At 38.0% G+C, this 21,802-nt stretch overlaps 1 protein-coding gene and 1 long non-coding RNA gene across 4 annotated transcripts in view; one reads left to right on the forward strand and one right to left on the reverse strand.

The window, feature by feature from the left end:
* Nucleotides 1-21,802, reverse strand: part of LOC121636218 (membrane-associated guanylate kinase, WW and PDZ domain-containing protein 3) — a 148,124-nt gene that overhangs the window by 104,644 nt on the left and 21,678 nt on the right. The gene's annotated exons all lie outside the window — the stretch shown is intronic.
* Nucleotides 60-20,956, forward strand: LOC121636236. The gene is made up of 3 exons (XR_006009696.1): nt 60-96; nt 6,308-6,573; nt 20,886-20,956. It is a non-coding gene; the product is annotated as an uncharacterized LOC121636236 (long non-coding RNA).

Here is a 21,802-nt window from a genome sequence, read left to right on the forward strand (position 1 = left end):
GGCAAAAGAAAGCGGAAAAGGAGGAAGAAGCAAGACTAAGACAGAAACAGGACAGAAGAGTGAAGAGGAGGAGAAGACATCACTAAAGGACACAGAGTGAGTGACAAAACCTTATTGGATTTATTTGTCTTGCTCGGCTTCTCAGACGAATCTCATTTGTTCTAACTGACAGCAAGGGAAGTGCACATCAAAAATAAACCCAGTAAAGATAAATGACTTTTTCTTTATAATGAACAAGATGTAGGTCCTTTTGTGCAATGCTGAAGTCAAATATTTGTTAGGGCAGGACAACAAGGTAAATAGATACTTGTATCTATTACAGATAAAAATAGATAAGAAGAAAATAGATAGATACTTCATGAACATTAAGAAACATTTTAAAAGATAATTATTCAATTTTCATACAAGCTGAAAAGAAATATATGCTGCAACTCCCTGAACTTTAACTGTGAGCTGAACGTTTGTGACCTTGTCAATCAAAACTGCACTGGTTTTTGGTGTTTCCCAGACACTCCACATTCTACCGGATGAAACATACAATGTGGCAAAAGATCAGGTTTAGCTTTCTTACAGCCTTGCAGCTTTTAGGTTCATGAACAGTTGTACAGATGACGTCAATATTTAATGGTATCTGAAAAATTCTCTTCTAAATGTCCTTGAAAACACCAGAGAGAAGGCATGCAGAGTACCAGACTTTCAAGTGTTTATAACGTGATGATGAAAAAAAAAAAAGCATATTGAGACTGTATTTGGATTATATGATCTCCGAACAGCAGGAATGAACTAGCATTTGTTTGCTGTCCTTTTTTGTGGCAAAGGAAGCAGATTGTTCTACAGGATTCAGTATAAATCAACATTCAGCAGCAGAAGCAAGCAGCCAGCCTGCCAGGGAAAGCATAAACTTAATTAAGTCCCATCTTACAAGGTGTGTATGCACTTGGAGGCCTGTAATGAAAACCTAATGCCAGCCACAAATTGGTCCAACAAGCAGCTAAAACAGATGCCTGACAAGTCTCGAGTACAGCCCCAGAGGGAAAACCACAAGATTTCACAGTTAATACAAAGGCACAAGACATTAGATATCGAAGGTATTCTCTGAAAGCAAATGCTAAGGTTTGGATTTAGGCTTCAGATAAGATACATGATTTCAATTGTTGTCTTTTAAATTTTAAAAACAAACAAAAAGGGTTATTTTTCATGTTCTTTCTAATTTAAAAAATGACTTATTGATAAGTTGACTCAAAGGTCATGTGAAGAATGGTCCCTAAGCTTTAACAGTAGCATTACAGAAACTGCTTACAGTTAGACAGCAGACTGTTAAAGTTAATGGGCTTCTACCGAAAGGATCTACATTTGACATCAACAGATCAATTTACTCCCCGAGTAACATCTAGGCAAAGAAATGGGCTTACACTGGCTTATTGCTGATGGCAGAGAGATCCCTGCCACAAAGGTAAATCTCACAAATCAAGTTTACACACCTTAATATCACCAGCACTTTGATACAACAGAAAGTGCCTTTGCAATGCTGACAAACAGGAGCAACATACAAAGCAAAGAGTGTGATTTTCCAGGCGATAACAGTAATGATCAACCTACAGTAACCATGGAAACAGCAGGTCAATATTTTGTTTCACCAACACCTGAGAATAAGCCATAGAAATAAATAAACTGGTGTCAGTTTTGATTATATTACATTTTAGAGGAGTTTGGCAACAAATATTAACAAGGAGTGCAGGCATAAACAAGTCTGTGCTAGGCCCCAAGAATGCAGCCCTGCAACAATTACTCAAGAATAGCAGCATCCACAATCACAGTATCCACTTTACCCCAGTTAGAAACAAGTTTCACTGGAACAAAAAGAAAAAAGAAAAAAAGAAGAAAAAACTACAGACAAGCATGAAGTTGGACTACAATTACATATTTAAAACTAAAATAAAAATTCCTCATTTTTAGTGCACCTACACAAAATGCCAGTTCATCCTCAAGAGTGTATTGTCCAGGAAAGAAGATTGAGCCTGGGAACATCGCAGTCCTCATAACTGGCCAGAATGCATCAGTTGAAGCAGCAAAGACAAATCCACCACACAACCGTTAAACTTGAAAGGGCCTGCTGCTCATAATAATTATTACTAATCAAATCTAAACATTAAATATAAAAAAAATATATATATATTTCTTGTCTAAAAATTAAAAGGGGACATCGTTTTTAGTTTACAACATCTTAGAGAAGTTACAGCTGATAAATAATTTTGTATTTGAGCTGTGTACAATAATTATTCATAATTCCTCTTCAAATGCAAGACATCTGAATTACAGTAATTTAATATGCATGAGGCTTTGCAAAAGACTGCTGAAAATAAACTGCAAAAATGTTGCTTTTAAGGATTTATTTGCTTCAGAAGACTGACATGGGTAGAAAAAACACTGTGATAATCACTTCTTTGCAGTTCTTCATGTCAAAGAACAGCTTCGATGTGAGAATTTAGCACGAAGCTGGCAAACAAAAATTGATTATTTGTGTAGATGCAGCACCATGGCTTGGGCGACAGACAGGATAAACAGATGAGTAAGAATCAGTACAGTGTCGTACAGCCTGGTTTGAACCCTCATGAGGCAGTAAGAGAAGATGTTCAGCATTTAACTTAATCCAGAGAAACACATTATACTGTTCACACACTTTGCAACATAAGCTTCCTTGTTCCTCTGAGGTTTTATACTGATTTTATATTGTGTGACTCAATGTGTAAACAGGATCACACACTATTTGTTGACCAAACAGTCCCAGAGTCAGACTAAATGACTGGGATGGATCTATCCACTTCAGAACAATCCAGAGTTTTGTATAGTTCTACTAAATAAATAGTATCATTGTTAAAACGTTAGCAGTCTCACAACAGCCATACAGTGTACTGGTTGTAAGTATGTCCTGTTTAATTTTGTGAAAGACTAGACAGCAATGAGGAGATGCTTCTCAGACTTTCTAACAACCTTAGCTGAATATTCTTTTGGTGCAGGTATCCAAATGTGCACATTTAAGCATGCTCAAATATTCCCTTAAATGATTAATGAGTAATAAATGCTCTAAATATAATCTCATTTTGCATCATTTTAAGACGAAATGTTGGAGTTGTATAATACGATTGCTGCTGCCTCTTATACAATAATGCATGTGATTGTTTTTATGATTATGAAGCATTTTTCCTTTTTATACCAGTGATACTGAATTCATAGTTAAACCCTTTTAAACGCTGGCAGCTTCAATTAATATGCTCATGTAGGTGTGTTAAGGTTGTGGTTACCATGGCAGCAACACACCCCTTCAGTTATGGAATATAATGAAAAGAAAAAAAATATCCCAGTGTATTACAGCCTCTTATGGTGAAATTAGCTAATTTTAGAGATTTAATGACAAACACCTATTGATCATTGTGTATGCATATTGCAAGACAGAGTGAAGGGTGGATAACATTATAAAAGGATTTAGGGCAGACTTACTTGCTCGATACACATTTAATTATCAGAGTGAACGGTGGATAATATTTCTTGCAATAAAAACAATTTAGGAAACTATCTGTGGACTTTCACTGTTTCAAACAAAATGCCGCATTATCCTCTGGACACACACAAGCTGTAAGAGCTGCACCCGCCCTCTGAAATGATTCTTTGTGTCATGTAACACAATGTTAAGCAATCATCTGCCTTCCCTCCACTGATCAAGTCTAATACAAAAAAAAAAATTATATATATATATACACACATGCACACACACACACACCCACATATGTACTTTCTTTTTATTAATGACTTTTTTTCTTCCAAAATCTGTGATAATAAATTAGACTTTAAGTCTGAAATGTTTACTGAAATCCTTCTTGAGTGAAGGTATGGATCGGTAGTATGGATGTCATGTAAAAGTCTGCTCCTATTTATTTATTCAAGCTTTAAAAGGAACCCCGGCTATTAAGCACATTTTGGCCTTAACATGTAGTTACTGCCCTGTTCTACAAAAATGTATTGTTTCTGACACATCATAATCCCTAATTGCTTTAAATGTCATATATGTATTTACTATTTTTCTGAATTATGAGGGGTTGCTATTGTTTTACTTGCGCAATGCATTCTGGGAGATTATGTACAAGGGTTGCTTTCTAGACTAAAATACAGGGAGGTAAGGGCAAATGCGACTTGTTTTTGGCAAGTTTTTCTTCTTAAACCGTGGATCATAAACATGCTGCACTGAGCTGCTCTTTGTTTCAGTTTCCAGTCAAAATTATTAAAAAAGAAAAAAGCAACGTGAGTCTTTGCTGGTTTCTGAGGAAAGCTGAATGGGATAAAGTTTGTGGACATGGCACAGCTTCTCAAAGATCCACATTTATGTTCTCCCCACTTCTCTCCTCCTTTGACTCAATTTATTGACCACAGTTGCTAATGGAGCTAAGGGGGCTGGCAGGTAAAAATGAAGAATCAAACCAACAACAGAACAAAACGCCGGACCCCACTTCAGGCCCCCCCCCCACCCAACTACGATCGATCCTGCAACTCAAACATTAGACAGGCCATCGGATGCAGTGGTACAGCAGGTGCAGATGTCTGTTATCAGAAAACTACAAATCATACTTATAACTATATTTAGAATTGCGGATCATATTTACGCAGGTAAGCAGCTGGAAAAATGAAAGGAAAACTGTCAGTCTTGTTTCTCAGTCTGAAACAAACTATCTCAAAGTTTTCATGTGCCATTATGTACACAAAAACTTCAATATATTTCTTAACGTGGTTAAATATAATCAGGTTATTTGTGTGATTTACCATGTTCATTTCGCATTATTATAAGATAATGAGCAAATGTCTCAGAGTGTGCATTATTGGCTAGCAGCTTCTAAACAAAGAGATATTTCGGTCGATTCCATCATCTTCATGCATCCAATCGTCCTCATCTTTAAGTGTGTTTTCAGTAGGTGCATTTCTATTACCCCTAGGATTGCACAAAACCTAAATATCGCAATAAAAAACAAGTAATGGAAACACCTACATTTTGAAAAGCCTCAAATATCGCTAAAAAGTTTTAAGCTCTCATGAGGTAGTTTTTTCAGATCTGTCGATATAGAAATATATCGCAAAATTGTTATGAAAACACTTTTTCGCATTTACACGTCCCCAGACGTGACGTAGGGGGTCATGAGACCAGTTTATTTCAAGTAAAGATGGTGCTACTGATTTGGCAGGAGTTCTGAGTTTAGGCTAGGAGGAAAACTATGAAAATTATTGTTTGTAATCTGAAGCTAGATGCCTTTTCATCTCAGCTGAAGTAGAGCAGAGCTTCCTGTCCATCCTTCCTGTCAGACAGCAAGAAGTCTAATTAGGGAGATGACTCACTGGCAGAGTCCTTTGCGCACAATAATGAAGCCAAAAATCTGGAGCTCTTCAGGATCGGAGCAACACAGGCTGCAGGTTATTAACACCTCCTCATAAAGGAGCTCAATCAATTAAAATCAAGATGAAAAGAATACTGGAATACTCCATGTCTAATTGAGCAGGTAGGTGATGACAAACAGACATTAAATACCCACGTATGATGAGCTGGAGGTGAAGAGGAGACATCCAATGTAGTGTTGGCAGGCTCCTATCAGGACTGATTAGATTTGAGGCTCCACACTCAAAGAGCTGTTGACAAGTACCTAATAGCTTCGACTGACAGCTAGACCTGCTGGCTGAGAAAGTGATTAGTGATGGTGATGATGGTCTACATTCCCTGACATAGAAATAACTTGGTGGAAGAGAATAGGATGCTGAGCAGCTTTATTAGAAATAAGTGAGGTAGATCGCCCTGCATCTCTAAGTTAATGGTGGTGACTAGATGTGGGGCTGAAAATTGAGCACTCTCTTTCCCAACCACATTTATTAATGAAAAATGGAAAAGCCAAGAGCTTGTTCAAAGAGCAGCAAATCAATCAGCAGCAAGTTTATGTTTTATAGAAGAACTTACATACCTGGAAAGGGATTACTGTTTATATTATATATATATAAAGCCCAATAAATTAATGAAAAGAATATAAAATTATTTATATAAAAATATTATTTTATAAAATAAATGTTAAATACATTTTTTGCGCTTTTCCCCCCAAAATAAATATTGCAAGAGGATATTTATTCTTTACTCAGTGTTCTGGCCAAAGAGTGAATTACTCATAGGTAAGAGTAAAACTTGTCACTGTGGCAACAGTAGACCTCAACTGCATCAAAGAAATGCTTTTGCCCAGAAAGAATAACATCATTTCAAGTTCTTATATTCACATCATTGCAGATTCACTCAAAGGAGCTGTCAGGCTGACAATTCCTGGCTGACTCAGTTTCCATATGCCCAGCAGTCTCCGTAGGAGGATTTCTGCCTCTGGTCGACTCAACACGGACAAGGGGACTCTCTTTTTCTCCCAACACAGCCCAGCGGCTGCTGCTCGCCTAATGAGATTATGCCCAGCTGCTAGAGCATCTCCTCAAGAGTGGATGGGACCAATTAGTCTGCGGTCCTCCCAAAAGAGAGACAATTACCACAGTGTGTCAGACTCCAAGGTAATAACAAACATGCATACATTTAAAAAGGACAGAGGAGGAGGGAGAGCTTGTTTATGATGCGAGTGATTGACCCAATATCTTGCAACAAAAGGATGGTTAAGGTTACAGTTAGACGTCCTGTTTGCACTGATGCTGTAAAGAGAGACTCCACTATTGAGTAGAACACAGATAAATTAACAGTGACAGAATCCATTTGGTCAGTGGGCTGGGAAGATGGCGTTCAACTGAGCTAGACAAACTGACCAATACAGAATCTCATTCCCCTGATCTGTGTAGCACTCACAATGTAGGATGTATCACATTAATGGAAAATTCTACATGCAAAGCCACATACGTATGTATGTAATGTCATGACTGTGTCAGTCATTGGAACCAGTGTCCAGTGTTACAGTGAATAAAGAGGCGCAGTGATGAACTTGATAGGTACTGTAAGGTTTGGGCTTTTTTGTGCATGTCTAATGTGTGAGTCAGCTCTAAATCACTCCTGCACAAGCACAGAGCAAACACCAACCAATTCAGATTTTTCCATCTGTTTGAGCAGCTTTTTCAATCTTGCATCCACGCAAGCTACTCCCCCTTTAAAACTCTCCATTATTATTTGGTTAAAAGATTTTACAAAAAAATGTGGCGTGAGTTTTGCAACTATTAGTGGATCAGTGAGCATTGGAAAGCAGCAAAAGGAAATTCTGTAATTGAAAAAGTTTCTGAAGTGGCACCTTTTGCTCAAGCAGAATTTGGTGACTGTTTCACGGAAATAAGTTTGCATTTGAGGTATTTATGGTTTGGAGAAATGCTGCAGGGCTTTCTAATGCAAACAATGTTGAGTAGCCAAACTAGGATAAAGAGAGATAAGATAGATGAAGAGGTTAAAAGCAAAGACAGAAAAATAAACAACCCCCCCAAAAAATTAGGATGTGTGTAAATAAAGACATGAAGGAAATAATTCTGCTTCAGATTGCTGAAATGGTTACAGCATAACACGGTTACCAAACTCCTCCCTGCACCAGTAGCTCTGTCATAATGCAGTTCCACTTTGACAGCTCTATCAAACTGAATCAATATCATCACTTAAAAAACATGCCATTTTAGATAAAGAGCTGTTTTTTAGAACCTTTGTAAAGCCAATAATTTGTTCTAAGTATTGGTGTCATGGTGAGAATCGATCGCAGAGTGAACAAGCCAGGACTGAGTGTGTTCAGAAATATTTATTCTCCTAATTGATTGATTAGGCTTTGTTGTTGTCAGGACACCTGTAGTCCTGCGATTTGGCACAGCAAGAATGTCCAACCTCCAGCTGAGCTTCAAACTTATACCTGTGCCTGTGGAGCAAAACTCTGCATTAACACCGACTCTAAAACTCACAGTAAGATCAGAGTGAATTTCTTGGTAAACATGTTGGTTTTTTTGTTAGTATGTGGTCCTTCGGGGGTCTTTTTTATGTAATTATGCAACTCTGAAACATTGAGGCTGCATGCAGAAAGCGGTCAGTCATACATTCTTCATTCAATTTGACACTCTTGGTGGTGGGTCTATCTTTATTCCTCCGCTGCTTACAGCCTTGGCTTTACAGGCTCTCAGCAGGGCTGTGTGTGGCTTCAGCATATCTCTGCCAGCACTTTCTTTTTTTTTTTTTTACCACAGACATCACTCACTGGCTCAGTCTATGAGCCAACCCAGCTGCTCTATTCCGCGCCACTTACATGGCTAGTGTGTCTGGAAGAGTCTGATAGCATAACACAAGACAGTAACTGCTACTGCTGTCCATATGGTGTACATGAGTAAAAAGCTCCAGAAGCTATGATTAAAGTCAGCATATACTTGCAGAAAAAGTAAGACTGATTCTGTTTTTATAGTTCACACATCCTGCTACAATGAAATTGAAAGCCAGATGTGCATTGGTTTTCATATCAAAACATTCAGTCCGGCTATAAATGAGGGTCTCGGTCCACTTCAAGTGGACCAAATACAGACTTGGGTCTTCCGCATGGGAGACAGATGACCTGAGCTATCCAGCCAGGTTCACTGCATGGCGTTGTGGGTAAACATAATCAAAACATAAGCTCTTGTGGGACGATATGCAGTTCTGGACGGGAGAAGAAATGGCTCCCAGTTAGACACTGAAGAACTCAGCAATAGTTCCAATATAGCCAAACCAAGATCTGATGCAGCTCCGTATTTAGCTGTTATGTAATTGAAAAAGAAGTTGTCCTGCATTAACGAATAGATATACAAGTTTTTTTCGTGTCTTTTCCTCAAAGTAACTACATTTATGAGGCAGATTAAGAAAGCCCAGGTATCATTCAGGTTTTTCCCCTCAATCACAATCAAGCATATGCATCATTTTCTGGCTTTATATTGCCTTTGCATTGTACAATCCTAATATGTACTTACAGATGTACTTATCTGCACATCATACATTATAACATAGGTGCTCAAAAGATGCACATAAGTCCTCAAACAAGGTGCCACAATTTTAAAGCACAAATTCTAGTTGTTCTGCATCATTTTATGCTTTTGAGCTACAGCAGAGAAGAGGTTTACAGTGTGTTTTAGTGCCAACTCAAGTGTCTAACGCTTACTCCATCCTAGCCACTAAGACGCATAAAGCCCCTGTATTTACCCTGGACTGAAGCAGCATTCTATGCGCATCTTCAAACACCCTTTTCCTTTCATGTTTTCATGCAAAGGTGATGACTTTTTCAGTGTACTGAGCTCTCTGTGTATCACTGCTCCCTTGTTACAGCCACTGTTTGTATCCAGTCCTTTTCAGTCCTTACAGAATTGGTTTGGAGTCTAAAAATTTCTGCCAGAGCTGCCTCTGTCTTGTAGGGCATGTCGGGTATCTATAGCAACTGCATCAGGGACAAGAACACAGTGCTCCTTGCTATATTTAAGGACATCATTAAAGGAGATGTACACTGCAAACTAAAAGGAAATCACACTTTTCTATAATCCACTTGCTCTTAGTGATGAAATGTGCTGCAGAATCATGAGGAGATTATAAGACATTTCAACGTTGTTTGTTTCTGGGCTCTTTGGTTGATTTTAGGGAATTTCTCTTCTTATGGTACTAAGCTGTTAAGTTAGAGGCTATCTACTCTGCAATATTATCATGGGATAATCAGAAAATAGCCCTGAGAAGTTGCAATCATTGCAATCATCGCAGCTCTACAGCACAGCTATGATTAGTTTCTCCTAAATTCTTTGAGATTATAAGTAGGAGAGACACATCATGATTATGGGAGAAATAAAAAAGAGCTCTTTAAAGCAATCAACACACAAACACAAAGACGTTAAAGTGAACTTGAGACATTTTGTTACAAAAGATAATGTGTTGCTTTATTGTTGCTTCTTCTGTTAAAGAGAAACAGCAGGAGAAAGTCCTCCTTCTTCTCTCTTTTTTTTTTTTTTTTGACACTGAGCGGCCAAGACAAGACTCATCACATTCCCCCCTGCACCGCTGGTGCCAAGGGGAAAGAGGTCGAGCGGTGAAGTGACAGGTGTTTAGCTTTGACTAGTGAGGCTCTAAAGCTGGATAGAGCCCTCAGGACAAGTACAAGCCTCCTCAACTACATCTATAAAACTGCTGACATGGAGATAATGAGAAAAGCTAACTTCAGAGACACCGCACAAAAACAGAAAGATCTAAGAAACGTATTGATAACTCAAACAGCTGATGGTTGTGCTGGCCAAAAACATAGAAAGCATTAGGCACTTTTTTATTATGGTGAAAGATGAGTCAATCATGACCTATGTTAAAGTTAATCTCCTGTAAATTCATTGTAAAGTGAACTATTCTGTCTTACAGTACAGAATTTTCACCAAAGAGTTATTTAACCATATATAATAGATACAAACTGTTGTAACCAGTGGTACTGTGGGGTAAACAAAGCAACATTTTTGTGATCATATATGAAAAAGTATTTTCTCTGGTATCAAATAAATGAGAACTGACGTGTACAGAATAAAAGTTTAGAGACACCTAGCTTGCTGTATGTGGCTGTGCTGAGCTGGTCACTTGGCAACAGAGAAAACCCCATGAAAATAACACTTCCAGAGGAAAATAGTGATAAAATCTTGACAAAATATCAACACAAAGAAGCTGTGAACGACAGCAGAGTACACACATAAATCTGTTTCTTTATTTGAGAGTATGCTGCACTGACTTACAATTATTCCCTGGAGCATTACTGAAACATAATCACGATTTCCCTCAATCCAACCTTTTCCATAATCTGATCTCCATCTTATTCAGATCTGAAAATTTAGTCTTCAAACTAAATTTTAATGAGATACATAATGGGGACTGTGGGGAATGTTTTTTGTCCTGACAATGTTCCTCTGCCAACAAATGTATGTCCCCACAGTGTGTGTTAAACAAGCTTAGACACACACACACCTCCAGGGCTCCCACAGATCCAACAGAACCACCTCTGATCCCTCTTCTCTAATACTGACTAATGAGCACATGATGAGACATTTATCAAATCTCAGCTTGTCTTTTACAGCATCAAAATCAGAGTGGAACCCCCCTCCCCCAGAGGGATTTTTGCATTCTCACACACCTCAAGTTACAAGTAGAGCCAAAGCAAAAACAACCCTGAGGTAAAGTTATGGCGGAAAATAAAATATATTTTCACTGTAAGATATTTTTCACAAGCCAGCAGGTTCATTTTCTATAAAATAACCGTAAAGTGGTTGTGATGCAGCAGTGAGAATATAGATGGTGGCACTCCCATAGCTATTTCCTGTATGCTCTAATGAGTGCCCCACTGCCTGTGTAATCATCCCTTTAATCTGCCCCCCAGCTTTTACAGAGTGGTATTTAAGACATTCAGTGTGTGAAGAAGCTCAGCCGGGTTCCTCCTCTAAGGGCCATATGAGGCAAACTGAAGAGCAGATTGCACACGTGCACGCTCTCTGCACTGTGCACCTTTCTTCCACTCATCCTTCCTGTATCACTTTCCTGCATGGGTCTTCTCTCTCTGTGCCTGCAGATCTACAGCATCTTTATAATCTGATCCTCCATCACTATGTGGGGGCTGATCTGCATGCGGGGGGTTGCTGTGGCTTGACTGATTGGAATTCCTGACACTTTTTGAATTTAAAAACAGCTCTGCTGATATAGACAAAGGGACACATTCTTTTGGTAGAAAAAAAATAAATTAAACAATCAAAAAGACATGACAATAACTCAATAAAATGGATTAGTTCATGTGGGATTGTTTAAATGTAGAGTTTTGGAAAAGGTGCAAATCTGCAATAGCATGATACAGATTATAAGGAAATCCAGTTACTGAAACAGTTTAGTAATTAGACAAAAAAAGAGGCTGAAACTGGTCATTACTTTCAGTGTTGGAGGATTTATTAAACAGCCATCCCTTAGTCATGAAACATATTTCAATAATCTGATGAAAACTAATCCCTTTTTCCTTTTAGTCTGACGATAAATACTCACATGACTCATTTTGCGCAATTAACAGCCAGAAATTTAAAATGTTTAAATTTATAAAGTGTGGGTCTGTCAAAAAGTTGTTTTTTTTTATGTCGATGCCTATGCAGATTATTTGGTGAGCTAAGATACTACTGGATAAAGGTATACTTGCCATTGTAAGTACCAGTTTTTCCAGTGGAGTTATAGACAATTTGGCAAATTAACTACATAGAATTTAAAAAGAGAAGAGAGACAATGAAAGTTAAAACCAACTGGCGGACCAATCTTGTTCTGAGGTTATACGAGATTATAATGTGTTAAACAAGATTAAATGATCTTAAAAAAAAAGCCAACTACAGCATGAAGAGTTTAATCTGCATTAAGGCAGGTGGCATCCAGCGTTATCACCCACAGTTTCAATACCAGGAGGACTGAGGGAATCCAGATGAGACATTTTACTGATCTTTTGCCATTCTTACTGACAGCCAGTGACAAGAGTCAGCAGGTTGCTTTGGCTTTTGAGTAGGTGAAGGCTCTCCTCCCCCTCATGTACAAAAAGAAAAAGAAATAAAAACAGGTGAGCACAGAGGAGAGGGGAAAGTTTGGCAGCTGGGGTCCTAGCAGTCTTTTCAGGCATTCATTATTTAGCCCGTCTAAAAATACATCAGAGGCTGCCTGCCTTCCAGCACATGGTGAATCTGAATTTCACAGCATCCAGCTCTAAAGCAGCTCAGTCTGATCTCAGAAGCTGCTTCATCTACTGTACATCAAGGTAACACATATCTGCACTGACACATGCACATAAAATGTCACAGATGCACGAACAGACATGGACATTTTAAATCAAAACAAAGAAAAAGAGGGGAAAATTCACACATATTATAACATGTGTTACAGGCATGAATTTTAAAACATGACATTATACTTTAAGCTAAATTCTTTTAGCACTTTCAACTTTGCAATCACTTGTGCACGCTGGCTAATCTGCCAACAGCACTAAATTGTGACTGTAATTTGTACACAAGGAAGGAGAGTTTACAACACCTCAGAAGAAATAGTTATGTGAACAAGATGTGCCTCAAAGGCAACATCCTCTTAACACCATGTATCCCTGATGAGTTTTACATATTACTTCTTGTTAGAAGGTGCTTTGCTTCTAACGCAGTCCATGAAATCAAACATCCAACAGGTCACAGATTGGACAGCGCACACTGTTAATTGCATTGCGAACAGAATGTCAACTTAATTATTTCAGCCGTAGCTGGAAATGATGCCTTGAAAATCTATTAGACACGTATGCTATGCAAGTCATGTTCCGAGTCTCACGAGTCGATAAGCAGAGCGTCCGCCAGGATGGACAAGCAATCCTAACATGCCAGCTGTCATTTAGGCATCTGCAACACAACGTCAAAATATAATTCTGTTGTGATTTATGCTGGACCTTTATGCGTTTCTGTTCTGAGTTATTGCTCCGGTGGATCTCACTTCTACACAAAGCAATAAGCCAAGAATTTATTAATATGTCCTCACATCAAATATCAGCTAGAGATAATTACTTTTTTTAAATACTGATCAATCTTTTTATTACTCTACTTTTTTGTCTCACAAACTATATAAATAAATACATTTTAAAAACATATCAATTTCAGAAAATCATTAGGATGCATTCTTTTAATTATTCATCATTAAGTTTTCCTTTTGGTGGTTAAATAAAACTGTTTAAAAAATTAACAATGAGTAAAATATTTCTCACTTAAAAAGAACATTTAAACAAATTTACACAGTGCAACTGACTAATCTGCAAATGAAATTACTTTACATGAAGGCTTGTTGACTGTAGTGATTAAATGATTTTCACAAAGAGAGGTAACTGCTCACTGACCTTCAGTTTGCTCCAAATTAACCAGTTCAGATACAATTTTGCATGTGAGTACTTTATGGGAGAAGTTCCATTCAAGAGCTAAACACAAATCAGAATCCACTTCACTTTTACACTACCAACACAGTCTGTCAATCCAAAGCCATGCAAATTAACACTGAACATCTTATTGTGCTAGAGTGCAAGTGAATGGACTATTCTCCAATTTGCCATGCATACCGGGGTGAAGTTTAAAACTGCATGCATAAGAGGAAATCCTGGCGTATGCATTTATTACAAAATTCAGCACTATTCCGCATAAAACGCAGCAGCACAATTGCAGCTGTGCCCCAGTTATAAGCAGGGACTGATGGGAACTCAGCTTTGAGGGAGGTAAAGAATCAGCTTGGGAGAAGGGACGAGGGAAGAGAAAAGCAGACTACTTCAAAGAGTGAATGTGAGCTAGTGGCTCCAAGCATGCTGATTGTACATGATGTGAAATCTACAGTCGGATCAGTCTGACTGAGTAGATGGAGTTGAGATTTTTTCCATCACTGAGGGGTATATTTCATTACTTTGAGAAAAATATCCTGACAATCCTGACAGATTGCCATTCAAGATTATGGCAAGCATTTTGTTATGTTCAGTTGAACTGGATCTTCTATTTTAAATATTTCCTGGATTTCAGAATACAGTGCAGATGTAGTTTTCTGCAACAGAACATGTTGCATGTAAACCTTTGCTATTTAGCAGATAGCATAAACTATCAGCATGAGTGAAATTCAACCACAGCTAGAACTGTGACTCTCAATAGGAGGGGTCATTTTCTTTTTTTCCTTTTCTCCTTTCTTATCCTTTCCTTTCCTCTTCTTTCCTTTTTTCTTTTCTCTTTGAAGTGTACCCACTGTTGTAGATGGGTTATGACTTGTAGGAATAACAACACTCAATGCAAGATTTTCCTAGACTGAGTCATTCTCCACTATCTGAAGGGGCGTGCAGAAGTATCTGCCTTTGTAAACTGTACAGTAGGAAAACATTTTCTATGAATGAACATTTGCTTAACTAAGGTTTCATATTGTTGGCTGGATTTTCTAAAGCCTGAAAACATTAAGATGCACATAATCCACAAATCCAAGAAATGGTGCAATAGTCATCTGTCAGCTTGTTTTGTTTTCATTTTCATTTTTCAAAAAAAAAAAAAAAAATGCAGTAAAAGAATTTCTCATTGAGTGGCATAAACTGTGCTACTAGAACAAATGTAAATGCTAGTGATCATTTCTCAACCACTGCCAGTACAAACATCAGAACAAAGGAGGTGCTCATATTTTCAGATATTTGAAGTACAGGTTGAGCAGAGGTGTCAAAAGTATTCACATTCATTACTCGGATAGTATAGTTACTATCGTTTAAACAGACTTCTGTAGAAGTTCTAGTATCAACTCAAGCTTTTTAATCAAATAAACGTGTAAAAGTACTGGTTTAAAAACTACTTCAACTATAAAAACATTATTCTAAAGGCCATGATGATGGGATGTGATCTGTGTCATGCACAGGTGCGATGGATCGCGTCAGGGCCAGACTGAAACAAAAAGTCAGGCCAGGTGTCATACTTTACTCTCATCCAGGCATATACTGCACACATATGCTCACACTGCAATAGTGTGCGTGCAGGTTAAGTCAATACCAAAGATCATTATTCCATGTAGACCAACATTCACACAAAACTATCAGTCACCAATCCAGTTCTCTTCTCTCCCCTACCCACACCAGAAAGGCTTAACACAACAGTCACACCAGGACTCCTATACTAAGAGGGGTTCCTAAACTTTTTCAGGCAGCAACCCACCTGTGGAGATATGTTTGGTTCAGCAGGACCAACCAAATATTTTATGCAGTAAAATAGGCCATGTCATTACCATGTAAAAACAAGACAACCACAAACACACACTCCATATGGAGCTGTGAACAAAAACTTAATTTAACAATCAAGCAATTAAAAAGCTGAAACCTCATTTACAGATACCAGTTAAACACACTCACACAGTGATTAAGTCAAAGAGTACACTTACCTGCATTTACCCTTATAATAAAATGTTCCTCATTGGCACAGTTTTACAACTATTTCCATGGTTGGACAGCTGTGGACAGTATATGTGTATAAACTAGTATACCCAAGCAATCTAAGTATTACAACAGCCACATGTCAGTTTAACACAGTAAAGAATATCTAGGTTATCTAGGTTATACTAGGAGAAGTTTGTTAGTGTTGATTATTAAACACAAGCAATTTAACCAGTCACCATTATTCCTAGCAGCTGACAAGGACAAATTATCTGTGGGTGCATGACAGTGCCAGACAGGCCCGCACGCTGCATCCGTGTTTGACAAGCAGGGCAGTCAGGCCACTTGGGGCCAAGGCCACTGAGAGTTTACCCGCGCCTCCTGTGGGCCAGCCTGGACAAACCAATAGGGTGTTGAAATGGTATGTTTATATTTCTCATCAAACCACAATCAAAATTCACTCTACCAGGATGTCGCGATTTATCTGGATAGATTGTTTTTGTATATCTGTGTGTGTCTGTGTGTGCGTTTGTGTTTGTTTTTTAAGATGGCAAGCCAAAATTAAATAAGGAGACAATTTTTCAAATGTAAAGAGTAGAAAGTATAGATAACTGCGTAAAAGTGTAAAGAGCAGAAGTAAAAAGTCATCTGAAAAACAGTTACTCCAGTGAAGTATAGATACCAAAAACTTCTATTTAAGTAAGGTAATTATTTGTACTTCGTTACTTGACACCTCTGAGGTTGAGAATGAAGCAGAAACTTCCCAGAGGTAGCCTCCCTCTAAATCAACAGTGGAATAGGCACATCCAGTTATTCACCTCAGCTTTCAACTCCTTTAGCTGTGCACCAACATCCCATTCTATAACAAACAATAGGCTATATATCTCAGCCCTCAGCTCCCAGGACAGATGTACGTATGTTCAATCACTCACCTGCATACATGCATGAGCACAGCTCTTGACTCCATCTATGTTAGCAGTTTGTAAACATGCATTAGGAGTTACAAGTAAATAAGGAAATGCCGCTTTCCTCTTTACAAGCAAACTCCTGAGTGATCTTTGACTCCAGGGCAAGTGGTTCCACACAGACAAATACCTTAGTGTGGTTCCCTGTGGCATTGTGAGAGTGTGTGTATCGTACTTGTGAAATGTGGTAGGGTCATCTTTTTAGACAGTCACAAAGTGGCTGTTTCCCCATGATATAAATCATAAATATTTAAAGCTTAACTTAAGAAAATAATGAAAAGTGATGTAATGACCTCTGAAGTGATGGAAAAAAACAACTGTGTGTTAGATGTGTGCATCTGCATGTACTGTATAAGGGCCAGATGGGCAAAGAAGATAAACAGAGCCAAATATAAAAGGATGATAATAGAGAGAGGAAGAAGAAGAGGAGGAGCGTACAGGGGAGTGAGGGCACTTGGAGCAGGAACGCTTCAGTGCCTCTGCAGCCTGCCACCTCATATCACAGAGCATCCACTGACAAATGAATGCAGGAAAGCCCAATAATAGAACTGCTCAGAAATAAACGCCTGGATAAAGAGGATCTCTAGCTTGCAAGTTGATGCACAAAGATGTCGGTGAGCACATCTCACGGCCTGGCACAAAGTGCAAAGAAAAAACCTGTCTGAAGCATGTCTTGTTTAATTAAGACAAATAAGTACACTCTTTCTGAGATTGTTATCTGGTAATATGTTCATGCATGGCCAAAGGGGCTCATCAGGTGTCCCTGAAAGTAAATTCTATCTTAGACCCTTTAATTTTTTGGTAAAAATCTTCCTTTATATTTGATTTTAAAAAAATTGCTTAGAATCTGACTATCTGTATCTTGTTGAGTTTTCTTAAACAATAAATAGAGTTGAAAACTAACACTGGAAAGAATATATTTTTTCATCATTTACATCGCATTAGAATATCTTTTCAATTTTTATTTTTGGCTACTGTCTTTAGGTGACCCAACCAAAAGTGTCAGTCTGATCTGATTGGTCAGGAATGCGTTACATGGTAACACATATAGAAAATAGGATTAACAAGGAATCTGATCTGAAAGTTTTGGGTCAATGATATAAACTGTGTAACAGTGTGGATAGAAAATAAAATAGTAAATTCATCATAGTGGACATAAAACTGGGCTCATACTGGACACAGTCTCTATTGTAAAAGGAAGCAGTGGAGCAGAATCAATCCAGCCCTCAACTAAAAGAACTCTAGAGCGCAGACCTCCACCAAGCTATTGTTATTTTTATTTATTTATTTATTTATTTTTTACAGTGATTGGCAGAACTCTAATTGCAAAATGATCCCTATCTCCCCATAGTAAAGAATCCTTTTAAAAACATTCTTGGATCCAGGTGGTGATCTGGATCACCCCCAATATCTAACCACTTGTTCTTTGTTCCATTTCTGAGATTTCCTGAAAATTTCATCAAAATCCATCCATGTTTGAGTTATGTTGCTAACAGACAGACAAATCAACGCTGCCAAATACATGACCTCGGCCTTGGCAGACGTAATGAACAGATGTTTTTGGGAACTTTCTGATCACTTACACCTGCTACATCTGGTTGGGAATAGTTTGTATGTTTTTATTTACATTCACAATCCCAATTTCAATACTTATCAGCTTCAAGAATAATCAGTTCCTGATTTAGACTCCAAAATGGTAATGACAAAAAAAGTTTCCACATCACAAATTATAAGTTGTTCATGCCGCTATTTACAGTGAAGCAAACCTAATCGAACAGTCAAATCCTATTTAATCAGTTACACAGGCATCAGGGAGAGAAGCATCTTTCCTTTTTTTCTCCTGATCTGTGGGTGCTGTAGTGGATTTATAATAAGAATTGATCTGAGGTATTTTATTATTGATTCCTGCTTGGAGTTGAGTTTTATATTTTCAAACCCATTTGTTACTTTTGTGTTTTGCATTGTTTTGTTTTGTTTTTTTATTAATTTATTTATTTTTGCTGTCAGTTATCTCTTGGTCTGGGTTATATAATGAAAAAGCAAGTGGATGTTACCTGGAATTTGTTAAACAACAACACATAACCATTTCTTCTCTCTGCTGAATAAATCAGTCTCTAAAGCTATCCGAAGCAGTGGTGTAGTCACCACTGCCTAGGGTGGCAGCTATCACCCTGGCAACCAAGCTGGCTGGTTAGACAGACAGATGTGTGAGGAACAGAACTTCTTTACTCACATAAGTGAATGGAGAAGCTTGTAGCTTTCTATGGCAACATGATGTAATTTAACACATACAGTTATGTGGTGTGATTTAAGGCAAAAGTTTTGGTATTTGGTGTTAAAACAGGAAGCAGTTCAGCTTTTTAGAAAGATTTCAGCGTTATCAGAGTAAAGTATTAATTACACATGTGCATTATACCCTTTTTTCTCACATTTTCCTCCTTTTGTGTCTTTCTCACGTTATAGAAAAAAAAAGAGTAGTACAAGGTCATATGAGGCATGGTGGTCTTCAGATTGGGCCTATGGGCTTATGTAAATTAAACACAGGCAGGGGTAATAAGCTGCTGAGATTCTTCCCTTGTCTGTGTAGAGCTATCATAATAGGCGTCAAAATGAAAAAAGTCATAAGGGCATCAGCTCCTGGAAAATGACAACGAGCTCTATCACAGCTACAACTGCTTTTCAGACATAAACTGCAAACCTCACTGTGTGTAATCCACCACAGAGTGTAAAATTAGCTTTAAAAATTAGCATATTTCTGAATGTCCCTTCAAATACTTCAGAATTATGCTAGTTCCGGATATGTTTTTTAGTAGATGTTGAAAATTAAGAAATAACTTGGAAGGATTTTTAATAAGGCTACTGTTCTAATACGTAGCTGGGGAACAATGTTAGTGTGGTAGTGCTTGAAAACTAATGCCTTAATCATTGGCTGCACAAGAAAATGGATTATTCAATCCATTCTCTGCACAGATGAAAACAGGACATTGTGGTGGCAGCTTGCTCCTTTCCGCACCTATGTTTCAGATTTGCTGTGGAATTTTTTTTCCAGTGGGGATAACTAGCCAATTATCTTTATCAACACCTGCTTCTTAAATTTGCCCACTTTTAAAGGTGTTTCCTCAAGAATTATACCAAGTTTTGATACAAATTAAGACTCATAGATCAGCCACAACAGTTAAACCATCTGCTTGGGATCCTATGGCTTACAGGATGTAGCTTCTGTGGAGCTCTTGCATGCTTCCTGGTGTCATGAGGTACTTTATACTTTGACTGGACATGTTCCCTGCAGATTCTTACATGTAAAAAGGTAAAAAGGTGATTGCCTGTAGGTGCTTTTAATACTAATCCATGCAAATCTAGTAAGGAAAAAATAGTTGTTGCTCCTCTCTGAGCTGCAACACACATAAAAAGCCATGCACAAAGCATCCTCACATTAATAAACATTAGAATTGACAAATAACCCAAGGCTAATGTTGTCCTGAATGTTACAATTTATGTGGAGTGTCAGGTTGGAGCTCATATCTTGGAGGAGGGGCGGGGGGAGTAATGGGAATATTCATCCCTGTTAAGTCAAAAACATGCTTAAATTGTCTCGGTATATATGATTTAGAAAGAAACTGAGATCTTTATATTTTTAAGATAATTTCCAACATTCATTGTGTGAAAACAAATTATCTAATGAACTTCTGCTAAAACTGAAAGGGGAGCTCTGCTGATGGGGCTTTTTAGACTGAAAAACCCCATCTTTTTTAAATATAGAGAGCTTAGCAGCTCTACTATAAACAAATAAGCCACAACATGAAAATAATTTATGTGATAGCTTTTTCTTTCACTTTTAAAAGGTCAGCGCAGCAATTAAAGCAGCTCACATACATTTTGCCCTTCTCCTCAGTGACACTGATAAATGAAATGGCAACCAACAGCAACCGTGTATGTCTAAAGGTACAACTGGTTCAACTGGTTTTCATCAAAATGCTTTTTTTCTTTCGAGGCGCAGCCACATGGATTCCATGTATGCCACTGAGGCGTGTTCTGTCTGCTGACAGCATGTAAGCCTTACCCTCCACATCAGCCTGACAAGCACTCAAGTCGTCCTTCTGTCCTACAATCCTGAGCTCCTCTCTGGCCTGTCAATGAGCTTGTCACAGTCAGCAACATTCCTGTCAGGAAACCCAGTGTCTGGCTGGTTGGCTGAATGAACAGATAGATGGACGGACAGATGGATAAATGGATAAACTTGTCTGTGTTCCTCTGTTTGGCTCCTCAGAACAGCCATAATCCAGTCTTTTCAAACTGATCAATTTTATGTTTCAATCTTCCATTCTTCCAGAATTGGTTTGGTGTGTGGCTGTGAGCCTGAGAGACTGTCAAAGAAAGCTTGCCAAATTGACCGTTTCCCTGGCTTGGATTGTTTTGTTGATTTCCTTCAATCTTGTAGCATTTTTTTTTGTTTGTTTGTTTGTTTGTTTGTTTGTTTGTTTGTTTGTTTCTGTTTACAATATACAAATTTTAACAGCTGAGATCTTCCCCAAACATCTAACTCACTTACAAAAATATACGTGTTTATACAGGAAAAGGGGATTTCAGTCAATGTGAGAGATAGATGTTTAAAATTTCTCTTCAAAAGTCTCTCCAGAAGAAAAAGAATTACTTTTGCAAAGGCATGCTGGTGCTTTAGAAACACAAGAAAAAGCAATGTGCTTGGAAACTTGAATAAAAATGTACATACGGGTTAGACCAGGGATGTCCAGTACAGACCCGTTACCATGTCCACTAACTTGCAGAATAATGACCCCTGAGAACCAGAACTGGACAATCCTGTATTAGACATTTGCATCACCTGACAGGATGAACCAAAACAGCGGACATCCTGATTGGGATTTATAGAATTTATTTTATAAGTTTTTA

Source organism: Melanotaenia boesemani, chromosome 3 (genome assembly GCF_017639745.1).
Source record: "Melanotaenia boesemani isolate fMelBoe1 chromosome 3, fMelBoe1.pri, whole genome shotgun sequence".
NCBI lineage: Eukaryota > Metazoa > Chordata > Actinopteri > Atheriniformes > Melanotaeniidae > Melanotaenia > Melanotaenia boesemani.